Genomic DNA, 10014 nt, shown 5'->3' with positions numbered 1-10014 from the left:
TGGAAAGTGAAATTATCTCCATGGAGATATTTGTCACCAGCAGTGCTATTTCTGCATATATATATATATATATATATATATATATATATATATATATATGTTATTGGATGTTTGAAAATATCTGGTGCATGGAAAGAAGCATTTTCCATAATATATATGAAAGAATATATTCACATAAGAAAGAATATATTCACATAAATGCAAATAAAATATGAAAAACTGATAGTAATAAAAGGAAGTCTAAAGAGTGGGAGAAAAAGAGAAGTATAAATTGGGGAAATGAGAGAGAAAAAATAAAAATGTAAAGTCAACATTTTTGATAGTATTGATTACCTATTCTAACTTCTTACCCATCTGCTTATTAATTAATTAGTACCTCACATATTTTTGTAGTCTAAACGCCTAATGTTCCAAGTTCTATATAATTCATTATGGCCTTAAGTTAAACTTCTTGGCATATTTGGAATCTGAATGTCTTTGTTCAAATATTGGTGTTTCAGAAGCATTCACACCAAAGATTCATTATTGTCTCTACCATGTGGATTTCATTTCCCATCTGTGGCTTTCTAAAGGAATTACTGGTATATATGCTGTTTTTATCCTACAATTAGTAGACCCTTACTTCTAGTTATTTGACATATTTTGAGGTATAATAAGTTACTTTTCATTTGGTACCAATTGGCATCATGTTTCTGTTATGAGGTTATATTTAAAAATCTATGATAATATAATTAAACAAAATTAAAGTTGACCAAAAACAAAAAAACACAAAACACAAAATGCCAAAGCAAGTGCTACATGGTCTGTCTACTCTCTATCTATCTATCTATCTATCTATCTATCTATCTATCTATCTATCTATCCAAAATTTAAAACTGATGTCAAATTACTAAAATTTTAGTAACTAAGTGATAGTTCTGCTACACACGCAGGTTTCCCATGCTACCTGTCCAATTACTGACAAGTCACTGTCTGCTTGCACCTTATGATCCATTCATTGTGAGGGATATATATATATATATATATATATATATATCTTCATGGTCTTTGCCTTTTCAATATCAGTTACTCTGTTTTCAGGGAGCATTTCTACTAGTATTCCTTACATTCCCAAAGGCAATATTTTGTTAACTCCCTAAGAAGCTCCTATATTTGGTTCACATTAACTTCTCCCCCAACTCCTCCCTATTCCACCTGACTTTGAAACTACCAAACTTTGTGTCTTCTTTTATTTAAAGCCAATTCATTGTTAAATGGTAAAGACCTAAAGTATTGTCAACCTACTAAAGTGAATATTCTTAAATAAAACTGACTCTTTCCTTACCGTCACTTACCCATTACCACCAGCTCCTTGGATAAAGACTAGAAATTCATGCCTACCCCCTCATTCTATGATGAGATATTTTTCTGGTTTGCAGTTGGGCAGAGCTTATTCATGCTGTGACAATAGTGATGAGGTCACCTTCTTAGTTCTAGAAAAACTAATTTATTGTATTCATCCACCACCTTGCGCATGTATAATCTTTCTGTCTATCTCTTATACAATGATCCATAAGCCATGAGAAAAGAGGATATGATATAAATGGCCTATTTAAGAGTAAACATTCCATTGACTCACTCTTAGAACTTGACAAGTAATGGGTGTCTGTGTTAATCACCATGTACTGCTAGAAGCTTCTATAATGAGGATTAAAAGATGCAATAATCTAAGAGCACATGGATGTTATTATGAATTAATTTAATAATTTGTTCCCCCCTTATATCCATTCTTCTACCCTATCAGTCCCTCCTAGCTCATTATTGTCCATTCCCTCTTTAATCACACTTTAGTTCTTGTTCTTATCATACAATAACTTGTTTCAATCTTTTGTTGAAATTGTAGGCACCTGGAACAAAGCCTGAATTTTACTAAGTACCTAAAATATGTGTGTGTGTGTGTGTGTGTGTGTGTGTTTGTGTAATGATTTTTGCTTTATGATTATCAATGTTATTAGAGTTATAAATAGAGCTTCTCTTTCTACCTTAGATAGAAATTCTACCAAAGATTTCTCTGGGTCACATTTGTTTTTCAAGCTCTAAGCAGAGCTTTGGAGACATCCTAAGCATCAACAGTTCCAGATGCTATTTCCAGAAGCCAACACCTCATTTTTATAGCCTATTTTCAACTCTAACTGCTTTCCATTATGTAGTCTGTCTTTTTGAAGGATGTCTTTCATTTAAAATTCAATCATATCAAACCTTCTGTCTGTACTATAGAATAGAGGGACATTATTCCAAGGCCTGTGGCTTAATAGGTAGATGAGCAAATGTCCCTTTCCTCTCAATGTGCTGTGTCAAAGATTTCAGAGAATAATTTAGTCTAACTCTCCACAAGAGGTTCGAGTCTTTGCCAGTGCTTCTGTTTCCTGGAAGAGAATACCAAATTTAATAGCACAGTGTAGCATCAATTATTTATAATTAGTTATTGGCATTCAGGACTTGATTGTTTTACCCTGAATATGACTTTCAATAGCCTTTCCTATGTGCAGACCTGCAACATTCCTTCACCTTTGTTATATTTCACTTCATAGGGACTTTTATGTTTCTCACTGATCCATTTTGTTAACGGCATTATACTGACCAGACTAAGCGAGAAAAAATTCCTAAGTCTCAACTTATACAAAAATAGTTGTGCTTCTGTGGATGGTAAACAAGTTTGAAAAAAAAAAACAAGTAAAAGCTGTTTTCCTTAGTGACAGGGATGCAGCAAGATAGGCCAGATAGAGACATCTCTTCTCAACTGAACAGTATCGCTTCTCGGCCTTTTGGCTAAGATCAAGTATAGTATCTGAACTAAACAGTAACTTGTTGCATTTGCCTCATTAACTAGTTATGAAATATAGAATGCCTAAAGGATTTCTGTAAATTTTGGAATCTGTTCTTTAGCTGGATATATGCATAATGCTGACCTACTTCCAGAGTAGCCCAAAACACTATTCATTTTGAGTAAGTTCTGGAACAGTAAGTGACATTGCATCAGGTTCATACTTTGTACAAATTATGATGCCACTTGAGTCATATAATCCAGCATAGCTGAGGATACATGGTGTGTCATTAGAAGGGGGGCATGCTTCATAGACCTCTGGCAGGTCCTATAACACTGAGTTAAAGACTCTGTTCCTAAGGCTATCTATATTGTTGGGAAGCAATCCTTTTCTATGAAAGCCCTTAAGGTTTGGCTATCATCCTCTGCTGGTAACATCTCTCCTCTTATACAACAGGTTTTGGCCCTTTATTGAATCTTAAGAGAGACTAAACACATATGCACTATCTTCTTAAAGACTGTGGAACCTGAGCTGGAATGGATATCATTATGAAGCCTGCTCTTGTTTGGATAACCTCTAAAGAAGGTCTAAAAACACAAAGTGAGCTCCATGATGGTGGAGCTCAAACATGAGAGTTCTTCATGACATACTACTTTCTCCTTCTCATCCTACATCCGCAGTTTCACAGAAAGTCCCTTGAGTCAGTTGACACAGCAGAGAAAGCATGCTCTTTCTAAATTGTTCTGTGTAATAGGAAGACTCAGACTGAAAGTGAATTCTGGAGTTTTCTTCCTCTCAGTGGTCAGAACACTATCATATCTGAGTATTCACCTCCAAGGAAAAGAGGCTGGCTGAATGGCTGAACATACAACTCTACTGTTTCATGAGTTGTATCCAGTGGATGCTCAGTGACTTCCAAAAGAAGCATGATTGGAAGATTGGTGAGAAAAGAAATCCGATATAGTAGTATATAAGCAGAAATTTTCTAACACAAAAGAAATATGATGTTTGTATTCCAATGTGAACCTCAGTGAACGAATGAATATTTTAATGATGACATAGAGCTCCCACTGAGAGTGTCAGTCATCTGTTTTCTTTATCCAGTCCTGTATCTTACTTCAGAAGTCATGAATTAAAACATCAAGGAAAGAAAATATATACAGGCTTATCAACATGGACTTGAATTCATGAAGAGAAACCTCTCTCTGGTCCAAACTACCCATGCCGTAATGTCCTGACATACCATTTATTCTCACCTCTTTGGTTACTGATTGTTTAAATAGGACAGTTTTCATTATGGAAAGTACAATCTTTTCTTCTCTCTAAAACAGAAACTGTAAATAAGGATTTTCCAAGCTCACATTTAAAAATTCTGAAAAATAAAACAAAAACAAGGACAAAATTCCTTGTTCTACTGTTGTATCAATTTCTGATTAAGGAATTCATGTCATAAGAAAATAATCATGATAAGGAAACTGACTGGTATTACTGTTTTCTTATGTTCAAGTGTACCTTATTTGATCAGACTGAATGGCCATTTCAAGACCCACTGATGGTATCATTTAGATGTTATAGCAACAATGAAAATATGTTACAACCATGAGTGCTCAGATTTCCTTTCACCACCATGACTATTCTATGGGAAGTAGTTTTTTGTTTGTTTGGCTGGTTCGTTGGTTTGGGTTTTGTTTTGTTTCATATCAGTATAAATAATTAGAGAACTTTAAGTCCCTAATGATTTGCAATAAGAATATGGAGAAGGCTCCATCCTTATACTTGAAGTTCAAAAGGACTTCACTATGATTCACAGTCCCACATGAAAGTGATAGTGGGAGGAAAGTGCTCTTATTATAGGATAGAATCTTGCTCTTGCTTCAGACCTAAGTAACACATTCTACACCATAATAGCAGTGCACTGGCTCCTCTCTCTGCATTTGATATTCTGAAATATTTTCATTTCAATTGACCAAATTGTTCATTTTTCCCTATTGCATATTTAATTACATTCTCTTCTGTAGAAATGCACATGACTGAGTCTGTTTCATGAGAAAAGAGACAACAGTGGCAACTAAACTCTTCTAGGCCTGAGTGGCCCAAAGAGAATAGGCAACACACTGTGTAACACAAAATAGAGATTAGAAGATGTCAAAGAAAACTTTCAAGATGTCCAGAAATCAGAAGTGGCAAAATAAAGAAAATGAATTTAGATACTTTTACCCAAAATCTTCATTTTACTGACTTATATAGATCTTGTCATTTTTTTTACAACTTTAATGTTAAAATAATCAAGGATTTTTACATTGAATTATTAAACTTTTACATTCAACAACTACTTCTCTTGTTTTATCTGTTTTTTTCCTACTTATATTTTGCTTCTTTCTTGTTATCCCTAGGCTGGTCACACATAGCTTCTGAAGAGTTTGGCTAAAATATGTATTCTAACAGGAATTGGCATATGGCAAAAAGCAGGAGAAAGTAATAGAAACATGAAAAACCAGTACACTTCTCCAGCCAGAAAAATGAGTCTAAATTTAACAATAGGCTCCACCCCTGAGAAAAATGCTACTAAACTGTGAGATTGACAAATGGTTCTAGACTAGAGCCACAGGCAAGAGACAGGACTGTCTTTCACCATGCTGTAGGCAGACAGACAGCTCTGATTTCTGGTGGCAGAACAATGTGGACTTCTATCCTATCCGATTAAAGCAAGTCATGAGATTTCAGAGGAGAGGAGCAAAGGTACAGCATTTGTAGAGAAGTCACATATTACATGATAGGTTGGGAGCTTCAGATAGGGGACGGAATCCTGCAAATGCTTTTTGCAAATCTTCCCTCAGAAACAGCAACAGCTGTGCATGAGAACTTTCATATGTTGCATCAGTATCAGCACTAAGAGAATTATTTGTGTAGAATTCTGTAGCCGTGTTGATAGCAAGTGACAGTATGTTTTCTTCAGTTGTTTGCTTGCTCTTGCTGGGTTGAGCCTCTTCTTAATAACTGTGGAAACTCTGTAGCATAACTATCGGAAGTAGTGATTCTATAATGGTTTCTACGTTTTTGCTGTTTGCTGTTTTCTTTTTGCCTTGGGCATATATTTCAATGATGAAAGCAAAATCCACAACAACCCTGACCTCCTTTCTGCCCATTTAACAAGCTTAGGGCCACTTTCTTGGGGGCTGTTGGACTATCCTGCTCTAAATTTTGGCAGCTTGGGCAAAGAAAGGTTAAGTCTGGGCAGAAATGAGTGAACAGCAAGCAAACAGAATAACTAAAGCCTTTTCTAGGAAAAAAACTTATTCTCTGGCTAACATTTATACTTATCTCCAAGAGTAAATACAACAGAGCAGGGTCACCAGGGAGTAGCCTGAACAGATGACCTTCTGGCCTCAGCCCCAGACAAGGATACAGTGTTCTTCTGCACATCCAAACAGAAGAAATGAATAAAGAAACAAGTATGCTCAGCTACTTTATTGCCTCCAACAAGGTTTCATTATTAATGGAAATTGTTATTGAAAAACTTCTTTCCCCCATGTATTGTTTATATTCCTGTTTAAATTCAAATTTGAGCCAGCAGCTAGGGAAATAAGATTATTTGAAGTGTATGGCAAAAATCTCATATGCCAAAGCCTGATTTATCGAGAAGCATAAACCCTGAATTATATACCTCCCACTCGCTTGAAATTGAACTGCCCACAGCTTTGTGAGGCTGCCCACAAGGTGTCTAATGAGTTATATGCCAGTGCTCATTTAACAAGAAAAGAAACCAAATAGAGCGTAACTGAAACCTGGGTACATTTTGTTTTTGTTTTGTTTCAGAGAGCTGTCAGATATTTCAGTCCAATCTTAAAATTGTTGCTTCCCCTTATTGCAAGTTAACTTTGGAATTTTAGTTACCTCTTGCTACAAAAGGTTTCGGTTTACAGGGTGGCAGCCAGAATGAAGATCGATGGTTGCTGGGTATGGTTGGTCATACCAATTTAGACTGCAATCTAGGCACTGCAGATTCTGAATTCTAGTTTAAATGTTCAGAAGTTTTAGAAAAAAGATGTGGTCTACATACTGCTATTGATTAACACAGGTAGTTTGTTTTTCCTTTGTTGTTGTTGTTTTGTTTTGTTTTGTTTTGTTTTTCAGAACAAGGAATCACTCAGGGTTGTGCACATGGGCATTTCACAGGGTGGAAAGGGGAAAGAAAAGACAGAATGAGAGCAGGAGCGGAAAAGGGAAGTAAGAAGTGACAATTGCAAAGTGCAGGGAGGCTGCAGTAATACTCTTCCAGAAATCTCAAAAACAACAGCTAAATCTTTGGAAGAATGAGTCATGTCTCATAAATATAAAACAACACCAGCTTAATGTAAAACAATATAAGTTGTTGAATTGTATTATTTGATAAATGTATGCTTAATAAAGGTCTTCTAATAATTAAACTCCAAGGTATACCGAGCATTACACATATGCATTATTTTATTGGAATGAATTTCTTATTAATCCATGTTACTTGTTTTTGGTTCATAAATTTTAACATTGAGAACTTGACACATTCCCATTTCTATATTCATAAATTCAATGTTCACCTCAAAATAATTACACCGAATAAATAAATGACACTAAAGTTCTCTAATTTTACAGGGCAAACCCATTTATTTCAACCCTTGATATTCACTACCTTGTTTATCTTTGTAGACAACACATGTGCCATGACACTTGTAATTGTTTTATGATTGTTTGCTTTTCTGTCTTATAAAATACCCAAGAAAGGTAATAAGAACTAATTTATTTTCTTGGTGGCAAAACACAAATTTCTGTAACTTAGTTTAATCCCTCCCCCCCCAAAAAACCCTGACATTTGTTCCTGTGTCTATTTGAATGAAGGTCACTATTAAAAAGAAATTGAGTTTGCAGGCTAAACTTTACCCTACTTAACACAAACCCCAAGATGCATTATGTTTATCTACACATGGAATTAATTTCCAAAGGAAAATACACACACACACACACACACACACACACACACACATACACACATTTGTATTTGTCTAACATATATGATGCAAAAATCATCACTCTTGAAGGCATTTTCAGAATTGTCTCACTGCAGATAAGGGATTAAATGGCACAGTAAGAAGAACTTTTACTCTGAGAGAAGAATCATAGTCAGCTTCTTTGTGCTTAAGGAAACTTCACGGCTGTCTAGCAAGAATCATTATCCTGACTGACACTAAGGCCATTTAATAAGATGTGGATGGTTTGGTACCCACAGACACTCCCAGTACTTTAGACTGCCCACCCAACAATCACTGTGAATTCCAAACTCTACAAGCATGAAGCAACTTAAGGTATATAAGAAATTGCAACTAATTTCAGAGTTTTATATGTGATATGGACTTTTAAAAATACCAAATACAGACGCAGATGCTCGCAGTCACCCGCTGGACTGAGAACGAGTCCCCAATGGAGGAGTTGAAGGAGCTGAAGGGGGTTGCAACCCTATAGGAAGAACAATATCAACTAACCAGATACCCCAGAGCTCCCAGGGAGTAAACCAGCAACCAAAGAGTAACGTGGAACAATAGATAGTTCCAGCTGCATATGTAGCAGAGGATGGCCTTGTAGGGCATCAATGAGAGGAGAGGCCCTTGGCCCTATGAAGGCTACTTGCCCCAGTGTAGGGGAATGCCATGACAGGGAGGCAGGAGGGAGTGAGTGGGTGGGTGGGTGGGTGAGCACACTCATAGAAACAGGGGAAGGAGAGATGAGATAGGGAGTTGCTGGAGGGGAAACCTGAAAAGAGGGTAGCATTTGAAATGGAAACAAGAAAATATCAACTAAAAGAAAAAAGGAAAATACCAAATGTAGAAATAAATAAACCTACTGAATTCAAACTTATTTCACCATAGTACTCTTGCTGTCTCATGCTTCTCTCTGAGGTGCCCCAAATTTAAAATGCTGCAGCCACTGAACTGTTCGCAGTATCAGACTTTAATGTTCAAGCTCCATTTCATTTTCCCCAATCTTCTTGAGTATTTTGGAGGGATTATTTCATAGAAACATTTGAATTCCCCGACACCACCTTTGAACAACAACAAAAAATTTTCATTGGTCTGATTTAGTGAACATTCCATTCGAAGTCACTGAGTGTATGGCACTACTCTGCATTAGATCTCTAGTTTTCCTTTAACCTTTATATTTAGTTAAAATCTCTGCTGCTAATTTAAAATGGTAATGAGGAGCTTAAAATAAAAAGCAGTGCAAAGAGGAATATAAAGGACACTCATGTCAACTGCAATAAGAGAAATCTTTATCCTTGCTTGGGCTTTAATGTTACGCTTCTTACAAAGAAGGTTAACATTGAAATCCTTATATAATTAATGACCATTAAAAGAAGTGCATTGACTTTGGAGATGAATTGGTACGTGGTTACTTGTTATTACACTTAAAATACCAAACAAATAAATCTATAAGATACACAATTCTCCCACAAAGAGTACATTTCTGAATTTTTTCCAAGTGTTGTATTAAGTTGTAGAGAAATAACTTTGGTCAAAAGCATATAATTTCCAGATGATTTTCTTATAGTAATATATTTTTACTAAATATATAACAGATGTTGTTTCATTTCATATTAGAACATAGTAACTATGACATAATAAAGCCTAATGTAAGCATGCTTATCTAAGACACCACAAGAGGAAGTCAGCATATCTAAATATTTCTGAAAGACAGGATAGCTGCCTACATACACTGTCTTTAAAGGGAATGCTGAAATGATGGGGTTTTTTGCACTGTATGAACAAGATGTATTATGAAATAATTATTTAATATAGGTCTGTAAAGGGAAGCAACTTTTATCTTAGTTGTAAGTTTCATCTGGACAATTCGCTTCAGTTGATAAAAGCAATCAAGGGCATGGTGTTAAAGGCCTATGAGGTGGATCTTAAGCCACAAGAGGGCAGTAGATGGTGTGAAACTAAGGAAAAAGCTGATGCCTGTGGGCTGACTGGGAGTGAAGGCTTATTGATAAAGAAGGTGTGGTTTACAGGGTGAATGTGACAAAGAAAGAAGGCAAAGCAAAGGACAGAGAGAGGAAATAAAGTGAAAGAAGTCAAGGAAAGACAATGGGAAGGAATCATGGACAGAGAAGAGGGAAAAGGAAGAGAGGGAGTGAGTAGGACAAGATAAATAAAAAGATGCACGTTGTTCAGTAGTGTGT

The 10014-nt window shown here is 35.8% G+C and overlaps 1 pseudogene; it reads left to right on the top strand.

Moving 5' to 3' along the window:
• Positions 1 to 2788: 2788 nt before the first annotated feature.
• On the top strand, positions 2789 to 2957 carry LOC116906501 (annotated as a pseudogene).
• The last annotated feature ends 7057 nt before the right edge of the window (positions 2958 to 10014 follow it).

Source organism: Rattus rattus, chromosome 7, assembly GCF_011064425.1.
Source record: "Rattus rattus isolate New Zealand chromosome 7, Rrattus_CSIRO_v1, whole genome shotgun sequence".
Classification (NCBI taxonomy): domain Eukaryota; kingdom Metazoa; phylum Chordata; class Mammalia; order Rodentia; family Muridae; genus Rattus; species Rattus rattus.
This window is presented reverse-complemented; position numbering and strand designations above follow the sequence as displayed.